Source organism: Bos indicus x Bos taurus, chromosome 12 (assembly GCF_003369695.1).
Source record: "Bos indicus x Bos taurus breed Angus x Brahman F1 hybrid chromosome 12, Bos_hybrid_MaternalHap_v2.0, whole genome shotgun sequence".
NCBI classification, from domain to species: Eukaryota; Metazoa; Chordata; class Mammalia; order Artiodactyla; family Bovidae; genus Bos; species Bos indicus x Bos taurus.
In genome coordinates, this window is record NC_040087.1 from 40,623,270 (window position 1) to 40,650,066 (window position 26,797).

Sequence of the window (26,797 nt, forward strand, 5' to 3'; positions counted from 1 at the left end):
ACCCTGTTTATTTAACCTATGTGCGGAGTACATCATGAGAAACGTTGGACTGGAAGAAACACAAGCTGGAATCAAGATTTCCGGGAGAAAGATCAATAACCTTAGATATGCAGATGACACCACCCTTATGGCAGAAAGCAAAGAAGAACTAAAGAGCCTCTTGATGAAAGTGAAAGTGGAGAGTGAAAAAGTTGGCTTAAAGCTCAACATTCCGAAAACTAAGATCATGGCATCTGGTCCCATCACTTCATGGCATATAGATGGGGAAACAGTGGAAACAGTGTCAGACTTTATTTTTCTGGGTTCCAAAATCACTGCAGATGGTGACTGCAGACATGAAATTAAAAGACACTTACTCTTTGAAAGGAAAGTTATGGCCAACCTAGATAGCATATTCAAAAGCAGAGACATTACTTTGCCAACAAAGGTCCATCTAGTCAAGGCTATGGTTTTTCCTGTGGTCATGTATGGATGTGAGAGTTGGACTGTGAAGAAGGCTGAGCACCGAAAAATTGTTTCTTTTGAACTGTGGTGTTAGAGAGGACTTTTGAGAGTCCCTTGGACTGCACGGAGCTCCAACCAATCCATTCTGAAGGAGATCAGCCCTGGGATTTCTTTGGAAGGAATGATGCTAAAGCTGAAACTCCAGTACTTTGGCCACCTCATGCGAAGAGTTGACTCATTGTAAAAGACTCTAATGCTGGGAGGGATTGGGGGCAAGAGGAGAAGGGGACCACAGAGGATGAGATGGCTGGATGGCATCACTGACTCGATGGACATGAGTCTGGGTCAACTCCAGGAGTTGGTGATGGACAGGGAGGCCTGGCATGCTGCGATTCACGGGGTCCAAAGAGTCGGACACGACTGAGCGACTGATCTGGTCTGATCTGATCTGACTAGACTGATCTTTGTTGGCAAAGTAATGTCTCTGCTTTTGAATATGCTATCTAGATTGGTCATAACTTTCCTTCCAAAGAGTAAGCGTCTTTTAATTTCATGGCTGCAACCACAATCTGCAGTGATCTTGGGGCCCCCCAAAATAAAGTCAGCCACTGTTTCCACTGTTTCCTCATCGTTTTGCCGTGAAGTGATGGGACCAGATGCCATGATCTTAATTTTCTGAATGTTGAGCTTTAAGCCAACTTTTTTTTACTCTCCTCTTTCACTTTCATCAAGAGGGTCTTTAGTTCTTCTTCACTTTCTGCCATAAGGGTGATGTCATCTGCATATCTGAGGTTCTTGATATTTCTCTCAGCAATCTTGATTTTAGTTTGTGTTTCTTCCAGCCCAGTGTTTCTCATGATGTATTCTGCATGTAAGTTAAATGAGCAGGATGACAATATACAGCCTTGACCTACTCCTTTTCCTATTTGGAACCAGTCTGTTGTTCCATGTCCAGTTGTAACTGTTGCTTCCACACCTGCATACAGGTTTCTCAAGAGGCAGGTCAGGTGGTCTGATATTACCATCTTTTGAAGAATTTTCTACAGTTTATTGTAATCCACACAGTCAAAGGCCTTGGCATAGTCAATAAACAGAAATAGATGTTTTTCTGTAACTGAGGTAGCAAAGAGTCAAACATGACTGAGTGAGTGAGTATGCATGCATATGTTATGATTATACATATAGTTGTAAATATATGTTTATATTCTTGAATACTTGTCAAGGAACCAAATGTACATTACTAGTGAAATAGTTAAATAATGAAGGATAGTACTGGTAGGAATAGCTTATATATATATATATATATATATATATATATATATATCCAGCACACACTATTCTGTTAATTGTAAAAGCAAGTCACAAAATAAATTTATATTATGAGTCATTGTTAAATCCTCCTTAACTAATGATGCAGATAAAAAGTATGAGATGATTCTTTCAATGCTATTCTATATACATATGAGTATATTATATATGAAATTGGGATTGTGTTAGAAATATTTACATATATATACATATATATACACATATATACTATGTATACATAGTATACAATTCATATTTGTTTTATTTTCCAATATCTCTAAATCTGATTTTTAGTTGTTGATAGATGTTTCCAGAAAGAATTGTAAGATCGAATAAAATAAATTATTTAAATGCTGCCAAAGAGGAACAAAGAATATATCATTTTACTACATCACTCCAAGCTATCAAGTAATTTCAGGAAGTATCAGGTGAATCAAGTTGAACTCTCTTGTTCTATTTACACATTGTCCCAGAACATTCCTCAGATTTCTTATCAGATTGTGGCAAATCAAAAATGAACATAGTGCTTCTTCAGCGAAGGACTTTATGTTCTTTATCCTACTCTTAACAATAACATGCTTTTTTTGTTTTTTTTTCCAGTCAGATGGAAGGACTACTGTGAAGAGAGGAATGATAGAGAGCTTCCAAATAAAAAAATCGTTATTGTCCCAATCACATTTTTTTTCCTAGAGAAAAATGATGTCTTTACTTATTTTTGGCAGATAGTCAACATTATCCACCAGCTTTGGTGACTGTCAGTGCAGCAGGTCGGCAGATGGATTGGATGCTGGGGATCATTTAACAGACACGAGTTCAGGAAGAATAGGCAGCTGCTCTGAGACATACCCACACCAGGTGAGGACGTCAGTGGAGAGAACAATGACTTCATGGGTCTTTCTTCTTGGCAAAAACTGTTATTTGGCATGGAAGGGACAATTTCAATATGCTGATTGATGACTGACTGTACCATAGAAACACATACATATTACAGAGGAAAGTTTTTATCAATGGATTTCCAATGCATTAATACACATTTCTCAATGGACACATTTGTTCAAAAAAATTTGATCTCTTAGATTTGCACTGGAAACTCTAAGGTATCATCACTGGGATCAGTGTGACAACATGAGGGTGCAGATGATTTTTTTATAATCGTAACTGTTTAATCCCTCTTAATTTCCTATTTATGGTGCAGAGCTTGAACATATGAAAATGCAGATACAATTTATCATTTCTTTTGTGTGATCAATTCCTAATTATTACTGGTTTTTAGATTATTTTTATTATACACTGTAAACAGCTTTAGGAAAAGCATATTAAATTAAAAAATGTGTGTGTGTGTGTGTGTGTGTTCGTGCTCAGTCTTGTCCAACTCTTTGTGACCCCATGGACTGTCACCCATGTGGTCCCTATGTCCATGGGCTTTTTCAGCCATGAATACTGGGGTGGGCTGCCATTTCCTTCTCCAGGGGATCTTCCCAGTCCAGGGATTGAACCTGGACATCTCTTGCATCTTCTGCATTGGCAGGCAGATTCTGTAGCACTAGTATCAAATGTCTCTACTTTGTGGAGCATTTAGAAATGGTAGAGGTACATGAAAACAAATGTACTAAAAGCTTTCGTCACAGTTAGGGCTTTCCAAAGTCAGTGTTTTAGGTCACAGTTTCAAAATATAAAAAGATCATCCAACAATAAAAGTAAGGAATTTGTGAATAAGCATTATGAAGACATTGAATTTTTAAAAATAGTGAAAATTTAACAATTCATTGCATATTAAACTGATGTGAAAAATCAAATTATTCTAACTTACAATATTATATTTTATATAAAAATTGAACTGAAAATCTTTCATCTCTACCACTCCAGTAAGATCATTCTTAGGATCACCAAACCTCAGCTTTCCAATTGACTAGTCTATTTTCAATCCTTTATTTAACTTCTTACCCAAATAAACTAGCAGAACTCATTTCTTCCTTCTGAAAAGGTAAAAGCAGGTAGTGTGTACAGATGTCAAATTTTGAAGAAATGAGATTCAAAGAAACCAGCTTCTTCTTCTTCTTCTTCTTCTTTTTTTTTTTTTTTTCTTCTCTCTCTCTCTCTCATGGCTTTGGCCTGAGGAAGTCATGGGGCTACATGGCATAATGATGATGTGAACAGACAAAATTTTAAAATAATTTGAACCTTTTGGCTAGAAGTACAAGTGTGGGACTTGCAGAGCAGAGAACACGGGAAAAATCTTACAGAACAGACAGGATGAAGGAAAATTTCTGGCTTCATATATGTTCCCAAACAAGCCTCAGACTGGACTCTGAGCTGTGCATGTAAGGAATAAAGAGACACAGAGTAAAGGCCTTTAAAACTGAATTAACACTTAACTCCTATCTAAGTCTTCTGTGTATTACTTTTTATAATTTGTATTTTATATTGGAGCATAATTGATTGACAATATTGTGCTATATTTTAAGTGTACAGCAATGTGATTCAGTTATACATATGCATGCATCTATTCTTTTTCAAATTCTTTCCTATTTAGGTTATTATACAATATGGAGCAGCATTTTCTACACTGTGCAGTAGGTCCTAGTTGGTTATCTTTTTTTTTTTTTTTCAGAGTATATTTGGTTGACAGTGTTGTGTTAGTTTCTGCTGCCAAGTGAATCGGTTATATGTATACATATATCTTGTCTTTTTTTAGATTTCCTTCCCAAGTAGGTCACCACAGAACACTGACTAGATATTTTTATGCCATATAGTAGGCTTTATTAGTTATCTATAATCAAACTTTTCAAGTGTGTGCTAAGTCAATTCAGTCGTGTCCTACTCTTTGTGACCCCATGGACAGTAGACTTCCAGGCTCCTCTGTCCATGGGACTTTCCAGGCAAGAATACTGGAGTGGGCTGCTGTGCCCTCCTCCAGGGTGTCTTCCAAACCCAGGGATCAAACCTGTGTCTTTATGCCTCCTGCATTAGCAGGTGGGGTCTTTACCACTAGCCCTACCTGAGAAGTCCGTACTAATGTATACGCATCAATCCTAAACCCCCAATTCATATCAACTCCATTCCCCCCCTTGGTAACCAAGTTTGTTCTCTACATGTGACTCTATGTCTGCTTTCTAAATAAGTTTATCTGTATCATTTTTTCTAGATTACACATATAAACAATATTATTTATTTTTCTTTTCTGGCTTACTTCACTGGGTATGACAATTTCTGGGTGCATCCACATCTCTGCAAATGGCATTGTTTCATTCTCTTTAATGGCTAATATCCCACTATATATGTATCACATCTTCTTTATCTATTTTTCTATCAATGGACATTTAAGTTGCTTCCACATTTTGGCTATTGTAAGCATTGTTGCAATGAATATCAGAGTGAATGTATCCTTTTCTCTGAGTATACACTCAGTAATGGGATTATTTGGTGGCTCTATTTTTATTTTCTTAAGGAATCTCCAAACTGTTATCCAGAGTGGCTCTATCAATCTACATTCCTACCAACAGTGTGGGAGGGTTCCCTTTTCTCCATACCATCTCCAGCATTTACTGTTTGTCGATTTTTTGGTGATGGCTATTCTGACTGGTGGGAATTAATATCTAATTGTAGTTTTGACTTACATTTCTCTAATGGAGACGTTGAGCATCTTTTCTTGTGCATTTTGGCCGCCTGCGCATTTTTTTGGAGAAATATCTATTTAGATCTTCTGACTGTATTTGATTTGACTTTTTTTCTGATATTGAGCTATATTAGCTGCTTGTAAATTTTGGAGTCACATCATAAGCAAATACTTTTTCCTGTTTTATGGATTATCTTTTGTGTATTTATTTTTATGGTTTCCTTTGATGGGGAGAAGCTTCCAAGGCTTTTGCGAACTGAAGTTAAGTAAATTGATTGCTGAAACAGGTGAAGAATAAAAATGAAAGAAAAATCAACATTTTTATAAAATTATGGAAAAAATCTAGATCCTTCACAACCTAATATTTTAAATCTAAGGATATAATTCAAAATTTCTTGACATATGTATAAATAGGAAATTGTGACCAGTTCTAAAAGGAAAATACAATCAACAAATGCAAATCCTCAAGTGATCCAGAATTTGGAATTACCACAAAATATTTAAAGCAAATATTATACCTATGCTGCATAAATTAAAGGTAGATACAAACTAAATGCCTAAATATGTATTCTCACTAAAAGTGAGACTAGCGATCTCTTCAAGAAAATTAGAGATACCAAGAGAACATTTCATGCAAAGATGGGCTCAATAAAGGACAGAAATGGTAGGGACCTAACAGAAGCAGAAAATATTAAGAAGAGGTGGCAAGAATACACAGAAGAACTGTACAAAAAAGATCTTCACGACCCAGATAATCACGATGGTGTGATCACTCACCTAGAGCCAGACATCCTGGAATGTGAAGTCAAGTGGGCCTTGGGAAGCATCACTACGAACAAAGCTAGTGGATGTGATGGAATTCCAATTGAGCTATTGCAAATACTGAAGGATGATGCTGTGAAAGTGCTGCACTCAATATGCCAGCAAATTTGGAAAACTCAGCAGTGGCCACAGGACTGGAAAAGGTCAGTTTTCCTTCCAATCCCAAAGAAAGGCAATGCCAAAAAATGCTCAAACTACCACAAAATTGCACTCATCTCACACACTAGTAAAGTGATGTTTAAAATTCTCCAAGCCAGACTTCAGCAATACATGAACTGTGAACTTCCAGATGTTCAAGCTGATTTTAGAAAACGAAGAAGAACCAGAGATCAAATTGCTAACATCTGCTGGACCATTGAAAAAGCAAGATAGTCCCAGAAAAAAACATGTATTTCTGCTTTATTGATCATGCCAAGGGCTTTGACTGTGTAGATTACAATAAACTGTGGAAAATTCTGAAACAGATGGGCATACCAGACCACCTGACCTGCCTCTTGAGAAACCTGCATACAGATAAGGAAGCAACAGTTAGAACTGGACATGGAACAACAGACTTGTTCCAAATAGGAAAAGGAGTTCATCAAGGCTGTCTATTGTCACCCTGCTTATTTAATTTATATGCAGAGTACATCCTGAGAAATGCTGGGCTGGAAGAAGTAGAAGCTGGAATCAAGATTGCTGGGAGAAATATCAATAACCTCAGATATGCAGATGACACCACCCTTATGGCAGAAAGTGAAGAAGAACTAAAGAGCCTCTTGATGAAAGTGAAAGAAGACAGAAATGTTGACTTAAAGCTCAAGTTTCAGAAAACTAAGATCATGGCATCTGGTCCCATCACTTCATGGCAAATAGATGGGGAAACAGTGGAAACTGTGTCAGACTTTATTTTTCTGTGGTCCAAAATCACTGCAGATAGTGATTGCAGCCATGAAATTAAAAGACGCTTACTTCTTGGAAGGAAAGTTATGACCAATATAGATAGCATATTAAAAAGCAGAGACATTACTTTGCCAAAAAAGGTACATCTAGTCAAGGCTATGGTTTTTCCAGTGGTCATGTATGGATGTGAGAGTTGGACTATAAAGAAAGCTGAGCACCAAAGAATTGATGCTTTTGAACTGTGGTGTTGGAGAAGACTCTTGAGAGTCCTTTGGACTTCAAGGAGATCCAACCAGTTCATCCTAAAGGAGATCAATCCTAGGTGTTCACTGAAAGGACTAATGTTGAAACTGAAACTCCAATACTTTGGCCACCTGATGCAAATGTCTGACTCATTGGAAAAGGCCCTGATGCTGGGAAAGATTGAGGGCAGGAGAGGAAAGGGACGGCAGAGGATGAGATGGTTGGATGACATCACCGACTCAATGGACATAGGTTTGGGTGGACACTGGGAGTTGGTGATGGACAGGGAGGCCTTGTGTGCTGTGGTTCATGGGGTCACAAAGAGCTGGACACGACTGAGTGACTGGACTGAACTGAACTATAAGAAAAACATATGGAAACTCCTCAGGAAACTAAAAGCAGGACTCTCATATGATCTAGCAATCTCACTTCTGACTGTATACCCAAAATAACATCAGGATTCCAAGATATCTGCATTCTATGTTCATTGCAGTGTTATTCACAATAGTCAAGATATAGCAACAACTCAAATGTCCATCAACAGATAAATGAATAAGAAAAATATATTATACACAAACAGTGAAATATTATTTAGTTTTAAAAAACGAATTGTGTCTTACATAACATGAGTGGACCTGGAGAACATTATACTAAGTGTAATAAGTCAATCACAGAAAGACAAATATGACATGATTTCATTTATGTGAGGCATCTAAAATAGTAAAACTGATAGAAACAGCAAAATGATAGTTGCCAAGCTATGGGAGAAGAGAAAGTCAGCAGTTGCTACACAGGTATACAAGATGAATGAGTTTTAGAGATCTACTGTGCAACATAGTGCCCTTAATAGTTAATAATAGTGTATTGTGCTATTATTTGTTAAGAGGTAGATTTCATGTTAAGTGCTCTTCTAATTTTTTTTTAAAAAGAACTAATTGGGATGGATAGGGAGGCCTGGCATGGTGCGATTCATGGGGTCGCAAAGAGTCAGGCATGACTGAGCGACTGAACTGAACTGAACTGAACTGAATTGGGAGAATAATGAAAATTAAAATAATTAAAATGGGATCTCACTAGATTATGAATGAAGATCACACACACAAAAAAATGGTGACCTTTTAGATAGATCAAATATATATATATATCCAATTGAATAAAGAAAACAAAAATTAAAAAAAAACTATGTATAGAGCCTCCAATACATATAAAACAATTTTTGCAATATTAACAGTTTGTCATTGTAATTCTAGGAAGAGAAGTGAAAGAGACATGGACGAAAGATGTATGTGTAGAAATAATGCTGAAAACTTCAAAAGGTGGTAAAATACATCAGTTTAAGATTTCAGTTCAAGAAATAAAGTTCAATAAGATAAATTCAAAGAAAATCATGCCTAGGCACATTACAATAAAATTTCTGAAAACCAAAATGAATAAAAATATTTGAAAGCACCTAGAAAATAATAGACTGCATATCAGTTACTTGGAAATAAATGAATGACATAATTAAATTGCTGAAGCTTCTGTACCCATATATATCTATTATCTGATTCCATATCTATTTTATCTTCATTTACACATATATCTGCATCATCTATATTTATATCCATATCTGTTTTCATCTATCTATTTACGAGTGTCTTGTCATCTATGTCTGCATCACTCCTTTAAGAATTAAAGGAATAAATTCATCGTTAATAAAATTAAATTAGATAATTTGTTGGACGATCTACTCTAAGAGAATACTAAAGGTTTTGTTCAAGTTGGAGGGAAGTGATAGCAGAAAGTACCTAGGTTCTTCAGGAACAAAAGAAGAGCAACAAAATTTTAAGTAGATGGGTTTATACAAAAAAGCAGTTTCCTCTTAAGTTCTACAAAATAAATAAGTTGTCTATTTAAGAGGGAAATGATTGGTAAGTCTCAAAAAATCTACCAAAAATCTGCTCAAATGAATAGCTGAGTTTAATAAGATTGCAGAATTCATGGTCAAGTGCAAATGCTTAGGGTCTGAGTCAAATGATATTTTCTAGAGACATATTTTCTCTCTCTTTTTAAAAAAATATTTCCTGATGTACTACTGAGCCCTAGTAGAGATTTAATATTTAACCATGAAATACTACATTACCATGTAAATTGAGTTGTTCATAATGAACCAAGTGTTATCTCAACCTTTGACACATGGCACAGGAAGTGCACAGAAATTATTATTATGTGGAAGTGATATATAACTTCAGTGCTGAAAACAGGTATAAATTGTAGGAGCAAATGATTTAAACTCCCACCCATGATTTATTGTTTACCTACATTGTCCACTCTGTCAACCCTCAGCTACACTCTCAAAGAGATGTCCCTGTAACCAGTTGATGAAAGACAGAGGGATGGGGAGAAAGAAACTAAAGAAAAATGAAATCTGAACATAAAATAGTTGTGCACAATACACTAGTGTTTCTTGAAAGTGGCCCTACAATGCCACAACACCTCTTAGGAGAGAACCTGAAGAACAGTGGTTAGGAACTGCAAAGAAATGAGATTTAAAATCAATGATAACAAGATCTGAGGGAAAATTATGAAGCTACAGCTCTCAGAATTAGAACAAAATACTTGTTTTCAATGAGAATGCTCACCAAATGACAACCAGTATAGAGAAAGTTTGACTTTCCAGATGGCTCAGTGGGCCTACAATGCAGAGATCCAGGAGATGAAGGTTCGACCCCTGGGTTGGGAAGATCCCCTGGAGGAGGGCATGACAAACCATTCCACTATTCTTTCCTGGAGAATCCCATGGACAGAGGAGCCTGGCAAGCTATAGTCCATGGGGTCACAAAGAGTCACACAAGATTGAAGCAACTGAGCACAGCACAGCACATAGAGAAAGTTATCAATAATTTGTTGGACAAAATGACCTATTCTTTGGATGTCAGCTAGATTATTTGACCAGATACTACAGAGGGATGAACTACCTATCTTGGGGTTTACTCACTAAGGCTGAACTACTACCAAATTGCTGAGTGAAGCAATTACAGTCTCTCCTGGAGGATATGGCAGGCACAAGAGAAGATGTATACAATGGATTGAATCTTTCATAGCAGGAATAATGATTTCTCTTTACCAGGAGACATTTATTTGGATATAAATTTCTCTTCAAATCTGCAGTGCTTCTTTCAGTAAGTCCACCATCAGTAGACTTATAGAGTGATGTCTTTAACAACAGAGAACACACACAACATATCCTCTGTTTAGGAAATTCACTAAAAGTGATTGAAGTTTAACAATGTGCTTGTGTCCATCGAATTTACTCTTGTTATGAAATTGTTATCCTACAGCTGACCTAACAGAAAACTATGGCTATTAGAAACTCAGTTATGGTCAGGCTTTCCAACAACATCTGTTGAGTGTTCAAACTGGGATATGTTCTGAATTAGTGACCAGTAAGTGGTATTGTTTCTCCCATAACCAGAATGCCTAAGTCTAGGAGTTAAGGTATGGAAATGGGAGTGATCTTAATCATTATTATTTACTTAATTCCATGTAACATGCTTGATTTTCATCACTGCGAATTTATACTTTTCTAATTCCTGAAGAAAGAATGTCCCCTGTCTTGTAGACAAGTTCATTGGTATCCAGTTATCCACACATAAAATAGATAACGAATAAGGGCCTACTGTATAGCACAGGGAACTCTCAATATTATGTAATGGCCTATATGGGAAAAGAATCTAAAAATGAGTGGATATATAGGCTTCTCAGGTGGCGCTAATGGTAAAGAACCTGCCTGCCAATGCAGGAGAGACAGAGAAGCCTGGTGGGCTATAGTCTATAGGGTCACAAAGAGTCGGACACAACTGAAGTGACTTAGCAGGCACGCGTATGTACTTGTATAACAGATTCATTTTGCTGTAGTGCAGAAGCTAACACAACATTGCAAATCAACTATATTCTATATTCCAATCCTTTTAATAACTTTTGAACCATTGTTATAGGACTTACCTGACATTATGATGATGTTGATTACATTAATTAACATTTCTTAGTGATGGGATCCCTAAGTAACATGGTCACATTATTTCCAATGATTATTTAGTACCACCCATATATCCACTCTTTTTTACATTATTTTCCCATATATGCCATTGCAGAGTATTGAGTGGAGTTCCCTATGCTGTACAGTAGGTCTTTAATAGTTATCTATTTTATGTGTGTGTAAAACAGGGTACAAATGAAGTTAGCTAAAAGACAGGGAATATGCCTTCTTAAGGAATCAGAAAAGCATAAATTTGCAGTGATGTGAATCAAGCATTTTACACTGAATTATGTAAGTAATAATGACCAAGTTCAGTTCAGTTCAGTTCAGCTGCTCAGTTGTGTCTGACTCTTTGCAACCCCATGAATAGGAGCACGCAAGGCCTCCCTGTGCATCACCAACTCCTGGAATTGTTCAAACTCATGTCCATTGAGTCGGTGATGCCATCCAGCCATCTCATCCTCTGTCGTCCCCTTCTCCTCCTGCCCCCAATCCCTCCCAGCATCAGAGTCTTTTCCAATGAGTCAACTCTTTGCATGAGGTGGCCAAAGTACTGGAGTTTCAGCTTTAGCTTCAGTCTTTTCAATGAACACCCAGGATCAATCTCCTTTGGGATGGACTGGATGGATCTCCTTAAGTTCAAGGGACTCTCAAGAGTTTTCTCCAACACCACAGTTCAAAAGCATCAGTTCTTCAGTGCTCAGCTTTCTTCACAGTCCTACTCTCACATCCAAACATGACCACTAGAAAAACCATAGCATTGACCACACGGACCTTTGTTGGCAATGTCTCTACTTTTTAATATGCTGTCTAGGTTGGTCATAACTTTCCTTCCAAGGAGTAAGCTTCTTTTAATTTCATGGCTGCAATCACCATCTTCAGTGATTTTGGAGCCCCAAAAAATAAAGTCTGACACTGTTTCCATTATTTTCCCATCTATTTCCCATGAAGAGATGGGACCAGATGCAATGATCTTAGTTTTCGGAATGTTGAGCTTTAAGCCAACTTTTTCACTTTCCTCTTTCACTTTCATGAAGAGGCTCTTTAGTTCTTCACTTTCTGCCATAAGGGTACTGTCATCTGCATATCTGAGGTTATTGGTATTTCTCCCAGCAATCTTGATTACAGCTTGTGCTTCTTCCAGCCCAGTGTTTCTCTTGATGTACTCTGCATATAAGTTAAATAAGCAAGGTGACAATAGACAGCCTTGACGTACTGTTTTCCTATTTGGAACCAGTCTGTTGTTCCATTCACAGTTCTAACTATTGCTTCCTGGCCTGCATACAGACTTCTTAGGAGGCAGGTAAGGTGGTCTGGTATTCCCATCTCATTCAGAATTTTCCACAGTTTATTATAATCCACACAGTCAAAGGTTTTGGCATAGTCAATAAAGGAGAAATAGATGTTTTCCGGAACTCTCTTACTTTTTCCATGATCCAGCGGGTGTTAGTAACTTGATCTTTGGTTCCTCTGCCTTTTTGAAAACCAGCTTGAACATCTGGAAGTTCACGGTTCACATATTGCTGAAGCCTGGCTTGTGAAATTTTGAGCATTACTTTACTAGCGTGTGAGATGAGTGCATTTCTGCGGTAGTTTGAGCATTCTTTGGCATTGCCTTTCTTGATGGGAATGAAAACTGACCTTTTCCAGTCCTGTGGCCACTGATGAGTTTTCCAAATTTGCTGGCATATTGAGTGCAGCACTTTCACAGCATCATCTTTTAGATTTTGAAATAGCTCAACTGGAATTCCATCACCTCCACTGCCTTTGATCATAGCGATGCTTTCTAAGGCCCACTTGACTTCACATTCCAGGATGTCTGGCTCTAGGTGAGTGATCACACCATCGTGATTATCTTGGTCATGAAGATCTTTTTTGTACAGTTCTTCTGTGTATTCTTACCACCTCTTCTTAATATCATCTGCTTCTGTTAGGTCCATACCATTTCTGTCCTTTATTGTGCCCTTCTTTGCATGAAATGTTCCCTTGGTATCTCTAATTTTCTTGAAGAGATCTCTAGTCTTTCCCTTCTGTTGTTTTCCTCTATGTCTTTCCATTGATCGCTGAGGAAGGCTTTCTTATCTCTCCTTGCTATTCTTTGGAACTCTGCATTCAGATCCTTATATCTTGCCTTTTCTCCTTTGCTTTTCACTTCTCTTCTTTTCGTAGCTATTTGTAAGGCCTCCCCAGACAGCCATTTTGCTTTTTTGCATTTCTTTTCCATGGGGATAGTCTTGATCCCTGTCTCCTTTACAATGTCATGAGCCTCTGTCCATAGTTCATCAGGTACTCTGTCTATCAGATCTAGTCCCTTAAATCTATTTCTCACTTCCATTCTATAATCATAAGGGATTTGATTTAGGTCACACCTGAATGGTCTAGTGGTTTTCCCTACTTTCTTCAATTTAAGTCTGAATTTGGCAATAAGGAGTTCATGATCTGAGCCACAGTCAGCTCCTGGGCTTTTTTTTTTTTTTTTTTTTGCTGACTGTATAAAGCTTCTCCATCTTTGGCTGCAAAGAATATAATCAATCTGATTCTGGTGTTGACCATCTGGTGATGTGCATGTGTAGAGTCTTCTCTTGTGTTGTTGGAAAAGGGTGTTTGCTATGACCAGTGCGTTCTCTTGGCAAAACTCTATTAGCCTTTGCCCTGCCTCATTCTGTATTCCAAGGCCAAATTTGCCTGTTACCCCAGGTGTTTCTTGAAGTCCTACTTTTGCATTACAGTCCCTATAATGAAAAGGACATTTTTTTGGATGTTAGTTCTAGCAGATCTTGTAGGTTTTCATAGAACCGTTCAACTTCAGTTTCTTCAGTGTTACTGCTTGGGGCATAGTTTTGGATTACCGTGATAGTGAATGGTTTGCCTTGGAAATGAACAGAGATCATTCTGTCATTTTTGAGATTGCATCCAAGTACTGCATTTTGGACTCTTTTGTTGATCACGATGGCTACTCCACATCTCCTGTGGGATTCCTGCCCACAGTAGTAGATATAATGGTCATCTGAATTAAATTCACCCATTCCAGTACATTTTAGTTCGCTGATTCCTAGAATGTCGACATTCACTCTTGTCATCTCTTGTTTGACCACTTCCAATTTGCCTTGATTCATGGACCTAACATTCCAGGTTCCTATGTAATATTGCTCTTTACAGCATCGGACCTTGCTTCTATCGCCAGTCACATCCACAGCTGGGTATTGTTTTTGCTTTGGCTCCATCCCTTCATTCTTTCTGGAGTTATTTCTCCACTGTTCTCCAGTAGTATATTGGGCACCTAGTGGCCTGGGGAGTTCCTCTTTCAGTATCCTATCATTTTGCCTTTTCATACTGTTCATGGGGTTCTCAAAGCAAGAATACTGAAGTGGTTTGCCATTCCCTTCTCCAGTGGGCCACATTCTGTCAGAACTGTCCACCATGACCCTTCCGTCTTGGGTAGCCCCACATGCCATGACTTAGTTTCATTGAGTTAGACAAGGCTGTGGTCTGTGTGATCAGATTGACTAGTTTTCTGTTTTTATGGTTTCCGTGTGTCTGCCTTCTGATGCCCTCTTGCAACACCTACCTTCTTACTTGGGTTTCTCTTACCTTGGACGTGGGGTATCTCCTCACGGCCACTCCTACTGACCTTGAACATGGAGTGCTCCTCTCAGCCCTCTTTCGCCCGCACAGCCACTGCTCCTTGGATGGAGTTACGCCCTAATGACTAAGGTCACTCCGATTTCCATACCTTGACTCCTAGACTTAAGTATTCTGGTTATGGGAGAAACAATTTCATATACTGGTCACAAATCAGAACATATTATAATTTGAAGACTCAACAGATGTTGTTGGAAAGCCTGAGCCATAATTCAGTTTCTAATAGCGATTTTAGTTTTCTATTAGATCAGCTGTAGGATAACAGATTTTATAACAAGATGGCTCAGATAGTAAAGAAACCACCTGCAATGTGGGACACCTGGGTTCCGTCACTGGGTTGAGAAGATCCCTTGGAGGAGGGCATGGCAACCCACTCTAGTACTCTTGCCTAGAGAATCTCCATGGACAAAGGAGACTGGTGGTCTATATTCCATGGCGTTGCAGAGTCAGACATGGCTGAGTGACTAAGCACAGCACAAATAAAATCTAAATTATTATTATTAATTCAGTTATTAGTTTAGATCATTGTTATTGCTATTCAGTCTCTAAGTCATATCTGACTCTTTGCGACCCCATGAACTGCAGCATGTCAGGCTCCCCTGTCCTTCACAATCTCCCTGCGTTTACTCAATTCATGTTCATTGAGTTGGTGATGCTATCCAACCATCTCATTCTCTGCCACCCCATTCTTCTGTTGCTTTTAATCTTTCACAGCATTAGGGTCTTTTCCAATGTGTCGACTCTTCACATCGGATGGCCAAAGTATTGGAGCTTCCACTTCAGCATCAGTCCTTCTGATGAATATTCAGGGTTTATCTCCCTTAAGAGTGACTGGTTTGATTTCCTTGCTGTCCAAGACTCTTAAAAGTCTTCTCCAGGACCAGAGTTTGAAAGCATCAATTCTTCAGCATGCAGTCTTCTTTATGATCCAACTCTCAAATCTGTACAAAGAATTGTTTTCCTTTACTTCCAGTCCCAAATAGTTTAGCATAAGGTATGTTAATAATGGGTAACTCTATATTTCAATATTTAAATTAGAAGATATCAAAAGAAGGTTGTCACTAAGCTATGACATATTTAAACAATTACAGGGGGAGAGACACATGACCTAAGGGGCTTAGTGTATCCTCATTTGGATTACCTGTTGCCCGCTTGCCATCACCATTGTCCCCTTCCAAGCCTGACTTTGGAGATTGCTGAGAAGTTGGTGATGACATTTCCCAGAATGCATTTTCCTCTACAATTCTAAGGCAGACTTTGAGGTATGTGATTAGAATAGTGAAGATCGAAGGGAAGAAGTCATTTTCCTTTAGTGAATTGTAGAAAGATTCTTGGGTAGATGTCAGATTCATTATGGCTTCCCAGTAAGTTCCTGAGAACCAACCACCTCATGACTTAGAATGAAATAAATGATGAGATTGAAACAGATGATTGGAAATTCTGAGATTTCACCTCTTTCCTGCAAGTCTGTGAGACGAATCCATCGAATGCTGTGCAGGCACAGTCCTGCAGTGTCTACTTCCCTGACCTTTCGTGGCAGTTTCCCTGAATCTTGGCAATGACTTAATCGCTTCTTTGCCTTTTGCAATCCCAACTCTTCCTGTTAGTCTTTAATTTCTGTGCTAAAAAGTTTATTCCTAAATTACATAAGGCAGTTTATAGGTAGTTATATAAAGTAGTTTATGGGTTTTTTGTTTGTTTTGTTTTTGTATTATTTTCCCCTGACCAATATTGATTCAAAATCCTGTTCTAAAAGATGTCTGAGCATGCCAGTTACTACAGAGCTGACTAAGATGAGCTCATCATCATTCTAAGATGATGAGCACGTGCAGATCCTGCCAGCTCAGTCAGTATATTTGAATGTATGCTAGGTGATTGCTAAAAGTAATTAAAAAATTCAAAAAAAGTTAAAAAACAAACAGATCATTCTGATTCTGGTAATTATAGTATCCTATCTATTTTCTGGAGACTTCTTTCCAAAATGCTGTTTCAAAATAGATGAATATTTGTGGTTGAGTCAAAGCAAGTTATTTGTTTAGATAAGATGGAATGAGATATTTGTTTTTGTAAATGTCTTCTTTGAATGGGGAACTCATGATTGATGTTGATAAACCAAAGCGCCTATCCACTGAGAACCTTTCCTCAATTTTGTTGAGTAATTTTGGAGCTAAAAAGAAAAATAAATGGGTGACTAAGACAAATCATATAACTCTTGCCTCTCACTTTATATGTTTGTAAAATCAGGGTAAAAATAGCACCTGATGTGTGAATTGAATGACAAAATTACGTAAAGATAGATTACACAATGCTTGTAAACATGTAATACATTTTAGCTTACTGGGAGAAGCAGGATTACAGGGATTTTTGTCTCATGCCTGCTAGTGTTTTGGGGGAAAGTTAACATTTGGATGCTTTGATGATGTTACTAAGCTATCTAGAAAAAAGCCAAACAAACAAACTTGAGTTTGTATTGACTTTACTTATTTCAGAAAGTTAAGAATGTCTCCAAATTTAGTTCTTTAGCATTGAATTATGGAAATAAACACTCCTTATGGGTCTCCTAATGCTATTCTTTGCTCATTCTGTGCCAGTCAGGGCCAAAGGTCCTGGAATGCTTCAATTGTCAATGATCCTCTCCTAACATAATTGGTTTCTATCTCAATTTGAATTGAACATTTGTGTTGCTGACAGAAATTCAAAGAACCAAATTGTTTTGTCTTTGAGAAAGAACAGAAGACGTGAAATAATCCTCATAATAAGCAATGTGTGCTTTCTTGATAATGTACAGCTACTTGCCTGTAGAATAATAACAGTTAAGAAAAATATTTTAAAGATCCACTTATTTCTTAGAATTTTCTAAGATGAAATGATATCTACTTTATTTATAAATAAAAATTCACACTGAATTAACTAAAATTACATTTCAGCAAATACTAATACCAACTAGCTCCATACAAATATATGGAAATCAAGAATACATTTTGATAACCATAGTATAGATTACAATTAGGATTGCATTAACTGCTGAGCTCTATATTATGTATGTTTGCTCATATCAAAAGCTCACCCAGCCTTATCCAGTTTTAAAAATACATGGCTTTTTTTTTTTTTTTTTTTTTTGACTAACTTTTAGGGCTACAATGAGGTCAAATACGGCTATACATGTAAAGAAAGAAATATGTTAGAACTCAGACAATATTGGTACTAAAATACATCAAGAATATTTGACTTTCAAGATATATTAAATATGCTAAAGTAGTACTTTTCACATATCAGTCACTACTAACTTTCTCTTATCCTCTGTTCCTCATATCCATTCAGTTATCTATTCTGTTAATTATTCTGTCATAAATTTGTCTTTTTGTTGTTGTTGTTGTTATTCCCACATTAATTCAGATTTTCCTAAAAAGCCTGTAGTTATTTTATAGTTACTTTTCTTCACTCTAATCTATCATTCCATTTTAATCTGTTTGGTTCTTATCAGATTTGTTTTCTAAAGTAATAAATTCATTATCAGAATTATCTGATAAAGGCCTTTAAGTAGTTTCACTGTTTTAGTTCTTTATTTCTCTTAATGTGTTTAGGCTTTATCACCTGTGTTTCCTTTGTGGATCAATCAGACATGCCTTTGGTGGACTCTGGAGCTGGATAGACCTAAATTGACAGCTTGAGTTTGTCCTCTAACTGTGAGATGTGTTTGAGTTCTTCAGGCTCTCTAAATATTATATGCCTGTCTACAAATTGGGCTTCCCTGATAGCTCAGTTGGAAAAGAATCCACCTGCAATGCACGTGACCGCGGTTTGATTTCTGGGTCGTGAAGATCCACTGGAGAAAGGATAGGCTACCACACTCCAGTATTCTTGGGTTACCCTTGTGGCACAGCTGGTAAAGTATCTGCCTGCAATGTGGGAGACCTGGGTTTGATCACTGGGTTGGGAACATCCCCTGGATAAGAGGAAGGCTACCCACTCCAGTATTCTGGCCTGGAGAATTCTATGGACTGTATAATCCATAGGATCGCAATGAGTCTGACACAATTGAGCAACTTTCACTTTCACTTTGGTCTTCCCCTGTGGCTCAGACAGTAAAGAATCCACCTGCAATGCAGGAGACCTTGGTTTGATCCCTGGGTCAGGAAGATCCCCTGGAGAAGAGAATGGCAATCCACTTCAGTATTCTTGCCTGGAGAATTCCATGGACAGAGAAGCCTGGTGGGCTATAATCCATGAAGTCGCAAAGAGTTGGACACAGTGAGTGAGTAACGCTATCACTTTCACTAATTACTATAGAGAGAAAAATGTGTGCCTGCCTCAAAGAACTGTTATGAGAATTGAAATTAAGTAATACGAGGTCTTAGAGCTCCTGTGTATGGGTTTTCCCTTGGTTTGATTTTTGGCTTTTCCCACAACACATCTCCCAAACACGAGTCTTCATTTCCACATTAAGTAAAGAAACCAAATAAACTGAGACTGACTCCTTCCTCTGGATCACAGTAAATGTCTGCTTCTCCAAACTTGCTGAAGGGAGAAAATAACAGCAAGAAGCAACTGAACATTTTGATGAAGCAAATGACAGATTTAATGAACTAGCCAGTGAAGAGACTCTGAAAGAACAGAAATATAACAAACTCCAACCATTTTTTTTACCAGATGCAGTCAGAATTGTTCACCAAAACCCAAAATTTTGGGGTGACACTATTTGCCAACCATCTACAAGTGTCTGCACTGCTTGTGGAGGAGGAAGAAGGAGTGCTACACTACTTGATAGGAATTGAATTGACAGAATTTGAAGATGGTAAATCAAGTTACAGAATAGATTTTTATTTTAATAAAAACTGTTACTTCAAAAGTAAAATTCTCTCCAAAGAATTTCGTCTGAATGAGAGTGGTGATTCATCTTCAAAGTCCACTGAAATCAAATGGAAATCAGAAAGGATTTCACTAAACACAAAAGAAGAAACACAGAAGAAAGCCAGCAGGAAGAGACAGCATGAGGAACCAGAGAGCTTCTTCACCTGGTTTACTGATCATTCTGATGCAGGTGCAGATGAGTTAGGAGAGGCCATCAAAGATGATATTTGGCCAAATCCATTACAGTACTACATAATTCCTGACACGGATGATGAAGAAGGGGAAGGAGAAGAAAAAGATGAGGAGGAGGAAGGATTGGAAGATATTCATGAATGACGGGATGAAGATGAAGGTGAAGAAGATGAAGATGATGGGAAAGAGGAAGAAGATGGAGATAAAGAAGAGGATGACTAATGGAACCCTAATGGATTCCAGCTTTCTTTTCTTTTTAAAAAAATTTTCTCTAGTCCCTGAGAGCAAGTTGCAGTATTTTTTTCCCTTCTTGTGCAAAGTCATCCTGTTTTTGAGATCTCTTTTCTTCTTTATACCATGTTTCTCAACTTATTACTTTGAGCAGAATTTAGTGGGAAAAAGAATCTCCACTCCTTTCTGTTCCAAATCAATTTTTATCCTTTCTGTCTCTACAAAAACTCTATGGAATCAACACTACCATGTTCTATGAGAAAAAGCAAAATCTTCTGCTCACTTGCTGCTGCTGCTGCTGCTGCTAAATCACTGTAGTCGTGTCCGACTCTGTGCGACCCCATAGACGGCAGCCCACCAGGCTCCCCCGTCCCTGGGATTCTCCAGGCAAGAACACTGGAGTGGGTTGCCATTTCCTTCTCTAATGCATGACAGTGAAAAGCAAAAGTGAAGTCGCTCAGTCCTGTCCAACTCTTAGTGACCCCATGGACTGCAGCCTTGCAGGCTCCTCTGTCCATGGGATTTTCCAGGCAAGAGTACTGGAGTGGGTTGCCGTTGCCTTCTCCGCTTAGCTCTTCTGAAAGCTGGAGGGTACTAAGCTCCTGTGTAATAGGGCACAAAATGTTTAGCTTTTGTTCTTTTTCTAGATATTGGGCTCAGACATTATACTGGGTCTCTGTGTGAACAGACAGTTAGCATTTACCAACTTGTATCTGTCAACTTTCTCTTGTTTAGAAAAAGAAAAAAAATTTTTTTTTTAAATGGAGTTACAGAAGGTCAGCAAAGGGTGGGTTTGAGATGTCTGATTGGGCTAACTGGGCATTTTGACAACATGTCTTTTCCTTTGGCATGTTTAGTTGTAATGTTTATGGACATCCTTGCAGTTTAAGGTGACACTTTTAACATAAAATTCTCTCCTGATTATGATTTGAGCCCTTCCACTCAATGGGAAAATCAGTAGAACCTGTAGGATATTATTTACAATTGACATTCTCAATTATAACTTTCTGTTTATTGTTAAATTTTTCTTTCTGTTTCACTGGAAAGGAAAGGTGATGCTCAAAAGTATACAAGTTGCTTCGCTACAATAAAATAAATGTTTACACAAAACGGATTTATTGCTTTTCTCTCAGAACAGACATACTTAATGTAATTTCCAAGTTTGACTTGCATAACATTATTGTCAAACTTTGTCACCCTAACTTCACATTTCTGATACACTTTGCAGGATGATCTTATGGCTATGTTATTTGAGTAACTGCATTTGAAAAAAATGTCTCCATAGCAAGTAATAACTTCCCTGGTGGCTCAGTGGTAAAGAGTCTGCCTGCAATCCGGGAAACCTGGATTCAATCCATGGGTCAGGGAGATCCGCTGGAGAAGGAAATGGCAACCCACTCCAGTATTCTTGCCTAGGAAATCCCAAGAGAAGAGGAACCTGGCTGTGCTACAGTCCCTGGGGTTACAAAAGGGTTGGACATGACTGAGAGATTAAACAACAGTAGCTAGGAACTCATCCTGGGTATAATTGCCATCAATTTCCATAATTGTTTATATCATTCAGGATATCAGATTGTTGAAAACCCAGTTCTTAATACATTGTACCCTTGACTTGAATCTCAAATTGGCATTTCAAAATATGGGCTTTTATTTACCTGGATATGATAACAGTGCCTGCCATCATCATCAGACAGACCTGGTGCTCTACTGCTGGGTTAATACACAACAGGGCAATTGTTGGCATGACTTCACTGGCACTGTATGATGTGGCCAAGAAGACAAGTTTTCAGAATAAGAAGTCCATATTGATGGTTAAGAAACTCAGGTTATTAGTACTTCTGTCTCAAAATACCAGTTCTTTAGCATATGGTACTCAAATGAAACATCTCTATGTGAATCTGGATGTGAAGATGCACTCTGTTCTATGTGCTAAATGCTACTGAGCATAAATAACATTTTGAGAAGCTACCTAATGTATAAGCTTTTTAATGCTGCTAAAATATAGTAGCTAAAATAAAATGTCACTTAACTTTTTCAGAGATGAATGAATGGACAGCCTGATCAAATTCAAAGCTTTTTATATTCTATCAATAGGAAAAGTATAATGGAAACCTGTTTAGATGGATAGCATGCAATTTCTGCACAGTTCTCTATTAAATACGTCATTGCATACAGGTCAGGAATCTTGCTCCAATACATAAAGTTTTTTTAAAAACTAAAAATGTAATAGTGCATATGCTAGTTTCAGTGCCTAAATAAATATTAACCATTCAAAGTGTACTTTTGCCTAAAATAAAAAAAAAATTAATGCAACTCAATAATGTTTAAGAAGGCAACCCATGTCAGTGACTGTTCAAATATACCTGATCTGGGACTTTTGCACATTTTGCCTCTGCATTTTTTGATCAAATCACTTGTCTCTCTCCCTTTCCTCCCATGGACCACTGTTGATCCTACTGGAAAAATCTAAAGCTTATGGATACTCTCCCATGTAGGAGGTAGAACATTCAGACCTTGACAACTACAGGGGGACTTTGCACTCGGTGGCTTCATAGCCCCATTCATATACTGGCCTAATCTAACTGCATCTTGTTTTCATTTCTTCTCAATGCCCAGGGCTCCATTAAATAAATCTTTTTATTCTAACCACTCTCATCACTTTCTCATTGGTTATGCACTGAATACTGGCATCCTCCCAAAATTCAGAATTCATATGTTGAAATCCTATTTTTTCATTTTATAAAATGAATGTAATGAAGTACATTTCTGTGAAGAACATTTTGTTAAATTATTCTTTTCCTTGTTCTTACTCTTAAATGGAGAATTACTAGACTTTTGTGTATGAAGCTTGTTATATATTACTAAATTTGTTTTTAGAAAAAATGTTTACAAGTTGCACTTAAACTCTAAGATTAACATTTGAAAATTCATTGGTAGTTTGCTATTTGAAATGTTTTTTTCTATAGTTTCTCATTTTAATATTCTGTAATTATAAATAAATTCTAATCTACTTTTAGGGGCATACTTTTATAAAAAATTTAATTGCAATTACATTGAACTTAAAAATTAGTTTAAAATAATTGACATGTTTATTATAACACCCATTTATTTAAGTTTTCAATTATCAAAGAGTATGCTCTTATCCCTGGAAGTGTCTACATAGATGTTATTAGTGTGTATATTGCATATTTTTATCCATGAACACGATCCCCTTCTACTTCTGGAAATTACTAAAGATATCTTACATAAATACTTCCAACAAGAATGAAATAAATTATGTTAAAAGTAGGTGCTATAAGAGCTTTTGTTCCATTCCAAAGAATCATTTGTATGATGCTTCACATGTCTTTATGAACATTTTTAAACAAGGCAGCATAAGTAGAATCATTAAAGATTCAGGTCCTATGTTATTTGGGTGAATTTTAAACCCACCCCTACTATTCAATGTTCATAATTTGTAGCAAGATATTTAAAGTACCTAAGATTTTTTTTCTGGTGACTCAGCAGTAAAGAATCCACCTGCAATGCAGGAGATACCAGAGACTGAGAGTTCGATCCTTGGGTTGGGAAGATTCTCTGGAGGAGGGCATGGCAACCCACTCTGCATTCCTGCCTAGAAAATCCCATGGACAAAGAATCCTGGTGGGCTGAAGTCAGTCCATGTGGTAGCAAAGAGTCGGACAGGACTGAAGCAACTAAGTATGCAGCACACCAGACTTTTTCTGATTTGTTACATGAGAATAAAAAACGTCATGACTATAATTAAGACATCTTAAATCTTGCAAAGGAAACTAAATGAAATAAATAATGCAAAATGTTGGGAGAATGAACAATCAATAGAGTTTGTCTATGAATATTATTATTAGTTTATTTCTCTAAATATTTCCTTTTGTCTCTGCATTTTCTATAGGAAGATGATCCCCTTATCTTTTCCTTTCAGATACCATCACTTAATCCCACTTGGCAATTACAAAGCTGTTTACCCCTTGAAGTGAAGTTAAGCTAACTTCAGATGTGTTTTTACTTCCTGACTCAGTCACAGGGCTATGCTTTGGATACAACAAATATAGTAAAGACATTTTCTGGAGATGGATTACAATTTATACTTTTTTTTTCTGAAAATGCATAGAGGAAGCTATAAGGAACATGATTTAAAATATACAGAAGATTGAAGTATATTAGTTTTCAGAGAATACGTAAGTATTGCTGTGGCTGAGGCCAGAATTTTGTTGTTGTTGTTTTGATTGCTGCAGCACAGCAACAGGTTTCTTAAAACTGCTTCCTAGTTATGATGGCAATGGAAAAATCAATATAAGTAATTCTAAAAGAATCATGCAACACATAGTTCAAGTACTTAGTTCCTGGCTGATATAACTTAATTCGGAGTACTTTTGTCCTGTTTTCCATGTAGTTTCCAACATTTTTTGGTTGAAATTAGTTCTAGATATTTTATATGTATTTTTTAAGTGCCAGTGAGACTGGAATGCATAAAGGGATGCTCTTGCCCTTGAGAAACTCACAATCTAGTAGAGAAGTTGAAACTGTGACGAGATCATCCCAACACAATGCCTTAAAAGCTGTCAAAGTTAATAACTCTGTATGTGGCTCACAAAGTAGGGAACAGCTTCTGCCCTGTGGTGCAAATGATAAGCTTTCACAAAGGAGGTGACAACTGAGCTAGTTCTTCAAAGATGAGGAAGAGACTTTTAGGGAGAGAAAAAAGTAGTCCTTTGGGAATATTTCAATCTTCTTGAAAAATACCCATTATATTTTCCTTGGAGCACATAAGAATTATATGAAGTCTGTGATATGATACAGATAATAGTTAAAAATTCGTCATGTGTTGAAAATAAACAAGCTTAAGGTGTTGTATAGCTTAATTACATGTAAACAAAACAAACCTATGAAGATATTTCAAGTGGATATAATCTTTAGATCCTTGATATTAGCTAATATTTTAAAAACATTGTATTGAAAGAAAATATTCATATAGAAATATGCATATATCATTCTACAATGTGATAAATTTTCAGTAACAGTACACCTGCATAACCAGAATTCAGATCAAGAAACAGAAAATTGTCAACATTTCTGAAACACACCAAGAATGCTTCTCATTATATCTTGAAGTCACTATGCAATTCCCCAAAGGTACTGTTATCCAGGATTCTAACAAGTTGGTTCATATTTATTTTTTCACTTGATATAAAGGAAATCAGACAAGAATATATATATATATATATATTCTTTGAGGTTTCTTTAGCTTAGCACTTCATTTGAAATTGATACATATTATTAAGTATAGCATATTGAAAAGCAGAGACATTACTTTGCCAACAAAGGTTCGTCTAGTCAAGGCTATGGTTTTTCCAGTGGTCATGTAAGGATGTGAGAGTTGGACTGTGAAGAAAGCTGAGCACTGAAGAATTGATGCTTTTGAACTGTGGTGTTGGAGAAGACTCTTGAGAGTCCCTTGGACTGCAAGGAGATCCAACCAGTCCATTCTGAAGGAGATCAGCCCTGGGATTTCTTTGGAAGGAATGATACTAAAGCTGAAACTCCAGTACTTTGGCCACCTCATGCGAAGAGTTGACTCATTGGAAAATACTCTGATGCTGGGAGGGATGGGGGGCAGGAGGAGAAGGGGCCGACAGAGGATGAGATGGCTCGATGGCATCACTGACTCGATGGACCTGAGTCTGAGTGAACTCCGGGAGTTGGTGATAGACAGGGAGGCCTGGCATGCTGTGATTCATGGGGTCGCAAAGAGTCTGACACGACTGAGCAACTGAACTGACTGACTGACTAAGTATAGCAAATGAATGATTTATTCTCATTGTTGTATAGTATTTCACTCTATAATTTATTCATCATTTCTGTTTTCAATGGAGATTTATGTAGTTTTAAGCTTGGGGCTGTTATGAATACTGCTCTTATAAACATTTAGTACTTTCTTTTTAAATTGACATATAAATATGTTTCTGCTGAAAATATATTTAGGTGTGACTTGCCACATCATGGGATATGCATGCTGCTGCTGCTGCTAAGTTGCTTCAGTCCTGTCCGCCTCTGTTCGACCCCATAGACAGCAGCCCACCAGGATCCCCCGTCCCTGGGATTCTCCAGGCAAGAACACTGGAGTGGGTTGCCATTTCTTTCTCCAATGCATGACAGTGAAAAGTGAAAGTGAAGTCACTCAGTCGTGTCCGACTCTTAGCGACCTCATGGACTGCAGCCTACCAGACTCCTCCGCCCATGGAATTTTCCAAGCAAGAGTTCTGGAGTGAGTTGCCATTGCCTTCTCCTATTGGATACGCATATGGTTACAGTAATTTGACCTTGTACTTCAGGTTTAAGCTTGATTTGTGGAAATTATATAGTTGGAGCTTGGGCCAAAGGTGGCCAAGTGATGTTTACTGGTAGATACTTAACTCTGCAACTCTCATTTTCTAGCTAAATGAAGTAACTCCCAAGAGACTTCTTAACCTACACAAAGCTAGTCTTCTGACTGGTCTATTTTACAAAATGCAACCTATAATATCAGATGG

The 26,797-nt window shown here is 37.4% G+C and overlaps 1 pseudogene; it reads left to right on the plus strand.

Moving 5' to 3' along the window:
• The first annotated feature begins 19,472 nt into the window (after positions 1-19,472).
• On the plus strand, positions 19,473-20,240 carry LOC113902107 (annotated as a pseudogene).
• The last annotated feature ends 6,557 nt before the right edge of the window (positions 20,241-26,797 follow it).